The sequence below is a fragment of the Bos grunniens genome, chromosome 17, assembly GCF_055505025.1.
Source record: "Bos grunniens cultivar Pamir isolate PY7600 chromosome 17, Bosgru_T2T1.0, whole genome shotgun sequence".
NCBI lineage: Eukaryota > Metazoa > Chordata > Mammalia > Artiodactyla > Bovidae > Bos > Bos grunniens.
This window is the reverse complement of record NC_141181.1, coordinates 12,890,467-12,900,095: the sequence shown is the minus strand read 5'-3', so window position 1 is coordinate 12,900,095 and position 9,629 is coordinate 12,890,467. Positions and strand designations below refer to the sequence as shown.

Here is a 9,629-nt window from a genome sequence, read left to right as displayed (position 1 = left end):
CGTTATTTTCTTGGGCTCCAAAATCACTGCAGATGGTGACTGCAGCCATGAAATTAAAAGAGGCTTGCTCCTTGGAAGAAAAGCTATGACCAACATAGACAGCATATTAAGAAGCAGAGACATTACTTTGCTGACAGGGGTCTGTTTAGTCAAAGCTATGGTTTTTCCAGTAGTCATGTATGGATGTGAGAGTTGGACCGTAAAGAAGGCTGAGTGCTGAAGAATTGATGCTTTTGAACTGTGGTGTTGGAGAAGACTCTTGAGAGTTCCTTGGACTGCAAGGAGATCCAACCAGTCAATCCCAAAGGTAATCAGTCCTGAGTATTCACTGGAAGGACTGCTGCTGAAGCTGAAACTCCAATACTTTGGCTACTTGATGCGAAGAACTGACTAATTGGAAAAGACCCTGATGTTGGGAAAGATTGAAGGTAGGAGGAGAAGGGGACGCCAGAGGATGAGATGGTTGGATGGCATCACCGACTCAGTGGAGTTTGAGCAAGCTCTGAGAGATGCGAAGGACAGGAAATGCTGCAGTCCATGGGGTCGCAAGGACACAGACATGACTGAGCAACTAAACAATCCACTCTCAAGGAGCCTGCACTCTATGGAAGGAGGCAGAGAAGTGAGTTGACAATAACACAGTGATTGGACTGCGAGGGGGTGGGGGGTGGCACAGAGGGGACTAAACGGGGGTCAGAAGAGTAAGGAAAGACTTCTCAGAGGGCTTGGTGCCTCTGGGCTCAGTCGAAGTATGCTGACTGGGGATGATGCCAGCACGGGACGGGAGTTGGGGAAGACGCATACTGGCAGAAGGGGCAAGTTGAGGGAGAACTAGGCACATCTGGGGGCAGAAAATGCAGGGGAGCTGGACTATAGGGCAGTTTGCAATGATGAAGAAAAGAAAGGGAAAAGGGGGCCAGTCATTAAAGATCTTGTTTATGTTACACTAAAAAAATGAGATGTTTTGCCCCTAGGATTTTAGCTCCTAGAGACCTCAACCTGCACGTGGTTCAACAGTCCAAGGTCCAGGAGAGAATTTATAGTGAAGCACACACACAAGAGGCTACTCCGGTGGTTCAGTGGTAAAGCATGCAGGAGACGTGAGAGACACGGAAGATCCCCTGGAGGAGCAAAAGTTTACCCTCTCCAGAATTCTTGCCTGGAAAATCCCATGGACAGAAGAGCCTGGCAGGCTGCAGTCCATGGGGTCCCAAAGAGTCAGACATGACTGAGCGATTGAACACAGACCTACACACGAGGATGAGAAAGGAACTAAAAGTACGAAAGAATCACTGAAGCCAAACAGAGACTGTCAACAAGAGGGTTTAATGAACAACACGAAGAGAACAGATAGAGAATGGTGAGAACTTAAGGTTTACAGTTGTTTCTCAGTCCCTGGTGACCTTAGAAGTTTCGGCAAGGAGGGTTCATAAAGCCAATAGATAAGAGTTAGAGAGTCTAGACTGAAAAAGTGGAGGCAAAGAGTATTGATTGTAGAAAAGTTGAGTGGTGAGTGGGAGACAAGGAGAAGTGAATATGGTGAGTGGAGACAGGAGGAAGTGAGGAAGGCTGTGTTAGAACGGAGAGCTATTAGGTGCCCGTGAGATGATGTCTGCCCCCACTGAGATCGTCCCCTAAGGCTGGACTGAGGAAGCATGGAAAGGTCTAAACATGCTCTGAAGAGAGGATTCAATCAGCAATAAGTTGAACCCCGGGGAGAGAATCAGTGGCACGGCTGAGGTGGGGATGTGAACTGGAAGTAGATCCCATCTTCATGGTTCCATAAGGCTCTGGAATTGGGGGCGGGATTAGGGAAAATGAGCATGGTCACCTTCCCACATTTCCAACAGCTGAAGGAGGAGTAAGGTAGAAAGGATGACAGAGGATGAGATGGTTGGATGGCATCACCTACTCAATGGACATGAGTTTGAGTAAACTCTGGGAATTGGCGATAGCCAGGGAGGCCTGGCATGCTGCAGTCTACAGGGTCGCAAAGAGTCGGACACGACTGAGAGACTGAACTGAACTGAACTGAAGGTAGAAAAGCTGCTTGCCCACTGCCATTTCTAGGGAGCATGAGTGTGGAACCTTCAAGTAAATTCTGGACCGGTACAATACCAGCTGAATCATTTACAACCATAGGTATTTCTTAAGAGAATATGTTGGATGTATTGCCTGCATTTGATCTACAGTGTTTTCTAACACTAGCAGAATTTATTAGAGGAACAATTTGCCTAGTGCCTTGCAAATTACTATACTAGATTTAGGATTCATTACTGTTTCACCCAACTTAAAAGATGAGCTGTTAGCCTCGATGTTAGTTGATTCTTCAATACATATACATTTTTTTTCTGGAAGAATTGGGATTGGAAAAACTGTAGGCAGTTTACTGAAAAGCCTATTTTTATTGAGTCCAGTGATTATGTAAGTGTTGTACTTTTATCATTCTTAAGAAGTTTTAAGGCAGTGGTCCCCAAAGAGGGTGCCCCTAGGACTCCTCGGGGCTGCAGTTTCCAAGCACTGAAACTGGGAGCCTTTCAGCAGATCTGAAGCCCAGTGCTGGCAACTGAAAGGCTGTAATCCATGCCAGCTGAAATCTAGCATGGTATTTAAAAGGCAGGGCCGTATTATATTTAAAAGCTTGGGACTGACTTTGTGAAAAGCTGACAATGTATAAATTCCCCACCTCTGTCAGCAAACCAGTTAATCAGAGTAACACCGGGCTCTTTATCCCTTAACATAGAGTAAGTTTTAAAAAGAAGAAAAAAAAAAAAAATGAAATTGAGCTGCCATTACCCTCTGGCACCAGATGCCCTTTGAAAACCTAAGAGAGAAAATGTTCTTCTTTCCCTTGATCTTGGGTCAGGTGGAGTCACTTCCACCTTATTTCCATCGCATGCAGATGTGGCCATTGAATCAGGGCATCTGTGTTTTAGGGACCAGTTTTCAATGCCAGCTCCGTCACTCTTGAGCTGTGTGTTTCAGGCAAATGAATTAACGTCCGAGCTTTAGTCTCATTATCTGTAAAACAGGAAAATAGTTGCCATGTTCTTGTAGGTTGTGTGATTCACTCTGATTCACAGGCACACTATGAACACTTAGTGGTGGCTTGGTGGCACTGGGGATGCTCACCTAGCCAGCATCACAAACGCGGGCCTGTCCATAAAGGGGGGTGGTAGGGTTCTAAGTATCTCTGCGAGATGGGAGATAATTTAAAACTCAGAATTTTTCAAATCCCCACAAAATAATAAAACATTCTAGTAAAGAAATGGCAACTTTCTAGTAAACAATATTCTAGTAAATAACATTCTAGAAAGGAAATGGCAACCCACTCCAGTATTCTTGCCTGGAGAATCCCCATAGAAAAAGGAGCCTGGCGGGCTACAGTCCATGGAGTCGAAGAGTTGGACACGACTGAGAGACTAAGCACACACAAATAAACGTGTAGTGAGTTCTGGCAAAGAAAAAATGAAGGGAAAAAAACGTAATGCCCAGTTAACCATAACTAATGTTAATAAAACAAATCTTGTTTTTTTTCTGATGCTTCCAACAAGAGTCCCATCTGTGGATTCTTTTTCTGTTTTGTTTTTCTGCATTTTTTTCCTCTTTTAGTTGAATGAAAGGTTCTTTGAATTCTATAATGCTTTACAACCTTCCAAAGTTTCACACCTATGACTTCATATGTGCTCAGACACTCAATCGTGGCCAACTCTTTGCGACACCATGGACTATAGCCCGCCAGGTTCCTCTGTCCATGGTATTTCCCAGGCAAGATACTGGAGTGGGTTGCCATTTCCTCCTCCAGGGGATCTTCCCAAACCAGGGATCGAACCGGCATCTCCTGCATTGCGGGCAGATTCTTTACCACTGAGCCATGGAGAAAGCCCTATGATTTCATATAATCCCATAACAACCCCCTTTTCCTCAACCCCTGTGCTACCCCCTGCTTCTCTCTCCCCAGTGGTAATGGCTAGTTTGTTCTTTGTATCTGTGAATCTGCTTCTTTTTTGCTTTATTCACTTGTTTGTTATATTTCTTAGATTCCACATATAAGTGACATCCATATATCAATTCTTGACTAAAGAATCTCGAGATGACTATACTGCAAGTTTTGTCCTATTTACTAAAGAATTTTGCCTTCAAAGTGCTTATAAATACTGATTTTCCTTTTTTTTTTTCCTTTGGCTATGCTTCATGGCATGTGGGGTCTTATTTCCCTGACCAGGAATCAAACCTACACCCCTTACAGTGGAAGCCTGGAGTCTTAACCACTGACCAACCAGGGAAGTTGCTGGTGAAATGAAAATAGTGAAACAAAGTGAAAATATTGATTTTCATTTATATTGCTTCCTGCTGCTGCTGCTAAGTTGCTTCAGTTGTGTCTGACTCGGTGCGACCCCATAGACGGCAGCCCACCAGGCTTCCCGTCCCTGGGATTCTCCAGGCAAGAACACTGGAGTGGGTTGCCATTTCCTCCTCCAATGCATGAAAGTCAACAGTGAAAGTGAAGTCACTCAGTCATGTCCGACTCTAGCAACCCCATGGACTGCAGCCTACCAGGCTCCTCTGTCCATGGGATTTTCCAGGCAAAAGTACTGGAGTGGGGTGCCATTGCCTTCTACATTACCCCTAATTTAGAGACTAGCTCCTTGTTAGGACATCTCTTACCCTGGCGATTTCCAGTTCTACAACCCTTTCTTTATTCTTGGCTCCCTCCTGGGCTATTTGACATGGATGTTTACCACACCGGATCTCAGACCTGTAACTTGCACCACCAGTCTTAGGGGGCTGCTAACCCCAAAATGTTCAAGCCACTCTTCCGTGCTCCCTTTTCCCCTGATTCTACTCCCTCTGCTGAAAGAACACCCCACAGGGAATTCTCACCCAGGGTACCCCTTTGCCACAACCTCAGCCGTTGTTCTTCTGCACAGTGCCACATTCCACATTCTTGTTTATCCCTTTGTAGGCAAGGCTTTATTTTGGTGGTGTAATTCTGTCTCCACTGGTCAGGACATGGACACCTGCTGTCCCCTGCTTCTGGAAGATATGATTTCTAACTGAGTAAATTGGCGGCCACTCTGCCTGGGCGTCTGCCTAAGTACACAGCAGATTCTCCCCTCAGCAGTCACCAGATATTAATAGCTCATTTGTATCTCGTAAAACCCATTAACTCAGGGCCCTACCAATTTTCCTACTCCACCCAGGCACTTGCCTAAATATATTTAGAAACTTCAATGAACATAGGTCCTTTGGAGAGGAAGGTGACAAGATAAACCAATTTAACCTTTATAGGATACGTAATTCTACTTAAGTATAAGGCATTAAAGGTAACACCATTAAGAAATGTTTCTGAAGTTAAAAGCCGTAGGACAGTGAAACACTCTAAAATTTGAACCATTGAGAAGCTAATCCTCATGGGTCGTGACATTGATCTATCTTTAAAACTGGTAGATGGTTTCTACGTATATTCCAGGATCTAGATTCTGGCTTTCGGGAGACTGGGAGCGGGATGAAGTGAGGGAGAGGGAAAGGCTTTGAGTCAGAGATTGTGTCCCCATCCTGCCCCTGATCTCCCCTCATGGTGGCCTCTATAAAGTTCTCCAGATCCTCAGAGGCTGTATTTTCTCTGTAAAGTGGGAAGCATTCCTCAGAGATGTTGTAAAGATCAGGAACAATTCTGTAAAATGCTACTTGCCATACCTGTCACCTGAGTTGATGCCCAATAAACAGTAGTTGCCATTATTATGTTTACTTAAACCAGTGGGGTAATCTTTTTTAATTGAGGTATAATTGCTTTACAAAATTGTGTTAGTTTTTGCTGTACAACAAAGTGAATCGGCTGTGTGTACTATATGTATACATATATCCCCTTCCTCCTGGGCTTCCTTCCCACCACCCACCTCGTGGCCCACCCATTCAGATCATCACAGAACACCGAGCTAAGCTCCCTGTGCTATACAGCACCTTTTAACTTACATGTTTATTTGACAATTCACCATAACTGCCTTCAAATTCAGAACTATTAAAGCTGTATGGTATGGGATAAAGAAGTTGCATATGCGTGCATGTGCACTCAGTCGTGTCTGACTCTTTGCAACCCCATGGACTGTAGCCCACCAGGCTCCTCTGTCCATGGGATTCTCCAGGCAAGAACACTGGAATGGGTGGCCATTTCCTCCTCCAGAAGATCTTCCCGACCTAGGGATTGAACTCGTGTCTGCTGCATTGGCAGGCAAATGTTTTACTGCTAAGCAATGGAAGATGAGACGGCTGGATGGCGTCACTGACTCGATGGACGTGAGTCTGAGTGGACTCCAGGAGTTGGTGATGGACAGGGAGGCCTGGCGTGCTGCGATTCATGGGGTCACAAAGAGATGGACACGACTGAGCGACTGAACTGAACTGAACTGAATGGAAGATGTATACACGTCTCAATAAAGCTACAAAAAAGAAAGGTTTTTAAAATTTAGAAAATGGAGTCTATCAAGTTCCATTAGGAAATAGGTGATTTTTAAAATGAAAAGTCTCAGGACCTATTCTGCAGGTGACCTGTAAATATTGATTAATGTACTTCATCTATAGTTCTTCATGAGGATACAAGCCAAGTTCTCCCTTATATAGCCTGCCCTTAATCCAAACATTAATGACTATTTTTCTATCATAAGATTGTTTTGATAATCAGACTTTACTCATTGGAAAATAATTTGAAATTCATGATAAAATACATCCTCATGCTTTGATAAATGAGTATAATTGTTTCCAAACTTTTTGTTCATGAGCCCAAAGTGGTGTCATCAATCATTAAATATTCCCATTTAAATTAATGGAAAACATCAGTGTTTCTCCTAATGGAATAATAAATAGAGTGCCTCATTTAGCAGTGTTGGAGGACCCCAAGGTTCTGTCCTGACCCCCCTACCTTCCTCCACCACCCTCTTCCGCCAGGGAGACCTCCTCCACTCTCCAACCTCATGGCTTTGGTTGCCCTTTATGGACCACAGACTCAGCTCCAGCCAGAGCATCTCTAGGAAACTCACACACCTAACTAATCACCTGACGTCTCCACATGGGTGTCACCATAAACCTAACATGGTCAAAACCGAACTCACAATTCTCAGACCACTTCCCCACCACCTATGTCTTCTTTTCCTTCTTTGTAAACAGCATTATAATTTTCATTCTGAAAGAGATGGGAATACCAGACCACCTGACCTGCCTCTTGAGAAATCTGTATGCAGGTCAGGAAGCAACAGTTAGAACTGGACATGGAACAATTCCAAATAGGAAAAGGAGTATGTCAAGGCTGTATATTGTCACCCTGCCTATTTAACTTCTATGCAGAGTACATCATGAGAAACGCTGGGCTGAAAGAAGCACAAGCTGGAATCCAGATTGCCGGGAGAAATATCAATAACCTCAGATATGCAGATGACACCACCCTTATGGCAGAAAGTGAAGAGGAACTAAAAAGCCTCTTGATGAAAGTGAAAGAGGAGAGTGAAAAAGTTGGCTTAAAGCTCAACATTCAGAAAACAAAGATCACGCCATCTGGTCCCATCACTTCATGGCAAATAGATGGGGAAACAGTGGAAACAGTATCAGACTTTATCTTTTTGGGCCTCCAAAATCACTGCAGATGGTGATTGCAGCCATGAAATTAAAAGATACTTATTCCTTGGAAGGAAAGTTATGACCAACCTAGATAGCATATTCAAAAGCAGAGACATTACTTTGCCAACAAATGTCCGTCTAGTCAAGGATATGATTTTTCCAGTGGTCATGTATGGATGTGAGAGTTGGACTGTGAAGGAAACTGAGCGCCGAAGAATTGATGCTTTTGACCTGTGGTGTTGGGGAAGATGGAGAAGGAAATGGCAGCTCACTCCAGTGGTCTTGCCTGGAGAATCCCAGGGACAGGGGAGCCTGGTGGGCTGCCGTCTATGGGGTCGCAAAGAGTCGGACACGACTGAAGCGACTTAGCAGCAGTAGCAGCAGCAGTTGGAGAAGACTCTTGAGAGTCCCTTGGACTACAAGGAGATCCAACCAGTCCATCCTAAAGGAGATCAGTCCTGGGTGTTCTTTGGAAGGACTGATGCTGAAGCTGAAACTCCAATACTTTGGCCACCTCATGTGAAGAGCTGACTCATTGGAAAAGACTCTGATGCTGGGAGGGACTGAGGGCAGGAGGAGAAGGGGACGACAGAGGATGAGATGGCTGGATGGCATCAACGACTCGATGGACATGAGTTTGAGTGAACTCTGGGAGTTGGTGATGGACAGGGAGGCCTGGCGTGCTGTGATTCATGGGGTCGCAAAGAGTCAGACACGGCTGAGCGACTGAACTGAACTGAACTGAAAGCCAAAACCTTTTTCTCATTCCACAGCAGTTCAATCAGTAGATACCGTTACCTCTCCTCTGAAAACACATCCTCAGCCTATCCATTTCTTTCCACCTTTGTCCCTTCCATCCTAAGCTCAGGCACTATCGTCTCTCGCCTAGAATACAGCCATCCCTTCCTGACTGGTCTCCCGCTGCATCCTCACCCCTGCTGCATCGACTCCCCACATGGCATCCAGAACAAGCTTTTAAAAATGCTAATAGTTTTTGTCACTTCCTAGCACTTTCAGTGAGCTCCCCCTGGGCACATAGAATCAAATTCAAACTCTTTCCACTGAGGGCCTGCCTCAGTGGTTCTTGTTTCTGGGGAGTGATTGGAATTGAATAGGAGCATTTTTGATTGTCATACTGATTATGAGCGGGGCTGCTACTGCCATTTAATGAGCAGGGTAAAGTAATCCCATGGACAGGATTTTCCAGGCAGGAATACTGGAGTGGGTTGCCATTTTCTTCTCCAGGGGATCTTCCCAACCCAGGGATTGAACTCAGGTCTCCCACATTGCAGGCAGACTCAACCCTCTGAGCCACCAGGGAATCCCTAAAGTATACCAGATGTCCCATAATTGTGGGCCTCTCAATTCTGCCTGCTGATCTATATCTGAGCCGGGATGGAGACTCAATATTATTTTTATTTATTTATTTATTTTGTTATTTTTGGTTGCAGTGGATCTTTGTCCCTGCTGGTGGGCCTTCCCTAGTTGCGGCTAGCAGAGGCTCATTTTTTTGGAGTGCATGAGCGTCTCATTGTGGTGGTTTCTCTGGTTGTGGAGCACAGGCTCTAGGCATGTGGGTTTCAGTGGCTGTAGCCCTCAGGCTCAGAAGTTGTGGTGCAGGGGCTTATTTGCTCAGAGACATGTGGAATCTTCTGGAACCAGGAATCAAACCCCATGTCCCCTGCATTGGCAGATGGATTCTTATCTATCATACCATCAGGGAAGTCCCTGACTCAGTATTATACATTAAACACAAAGTAGAAAGGATGTGCTTTGTTTGGCTCTAAACTTTATCGAAAGATGTTGATCATTTCAGAAAATCATCCATCTCTTGGAGAAGTCACTGGCTGTGTCTGAGTCACTATGGCAAACTTCCTTGATGTGCACAGTGATCCTACTTAGATGGGCAATCATTCATTTACTTCATATCTTCCAATAGAGCTGTGCCTAAGCATTTACATGTTGAAATACAAAGTGCTTTATTATAAATTGCCTTTTAAAATTATTCCTTTAGCAAA

At 44.7% G+C, this 9,629-nt stretch overlaps 1 long non-coding RNA gene across 1 annotated transcript; it reads left to right on the top strand.

Moving 5' to 3' along the window:
• Nucleotides 1-455: 455 nt before the first annotated feature.
• LOC147355030 (uncharacterized) lies at nt 456-1,342 on the top strand. Its single transcript, XR_015144161.1, has 2 exons — nt 456-622; nt 975-1,342. It is a non-coding gene; the product is annotated as an uncharacterized LOC147355030 (long non-coding RNA).
• The last annotated feature ends 8,287 nt before the right edge of the window (nt 1,343-9,629 follow it).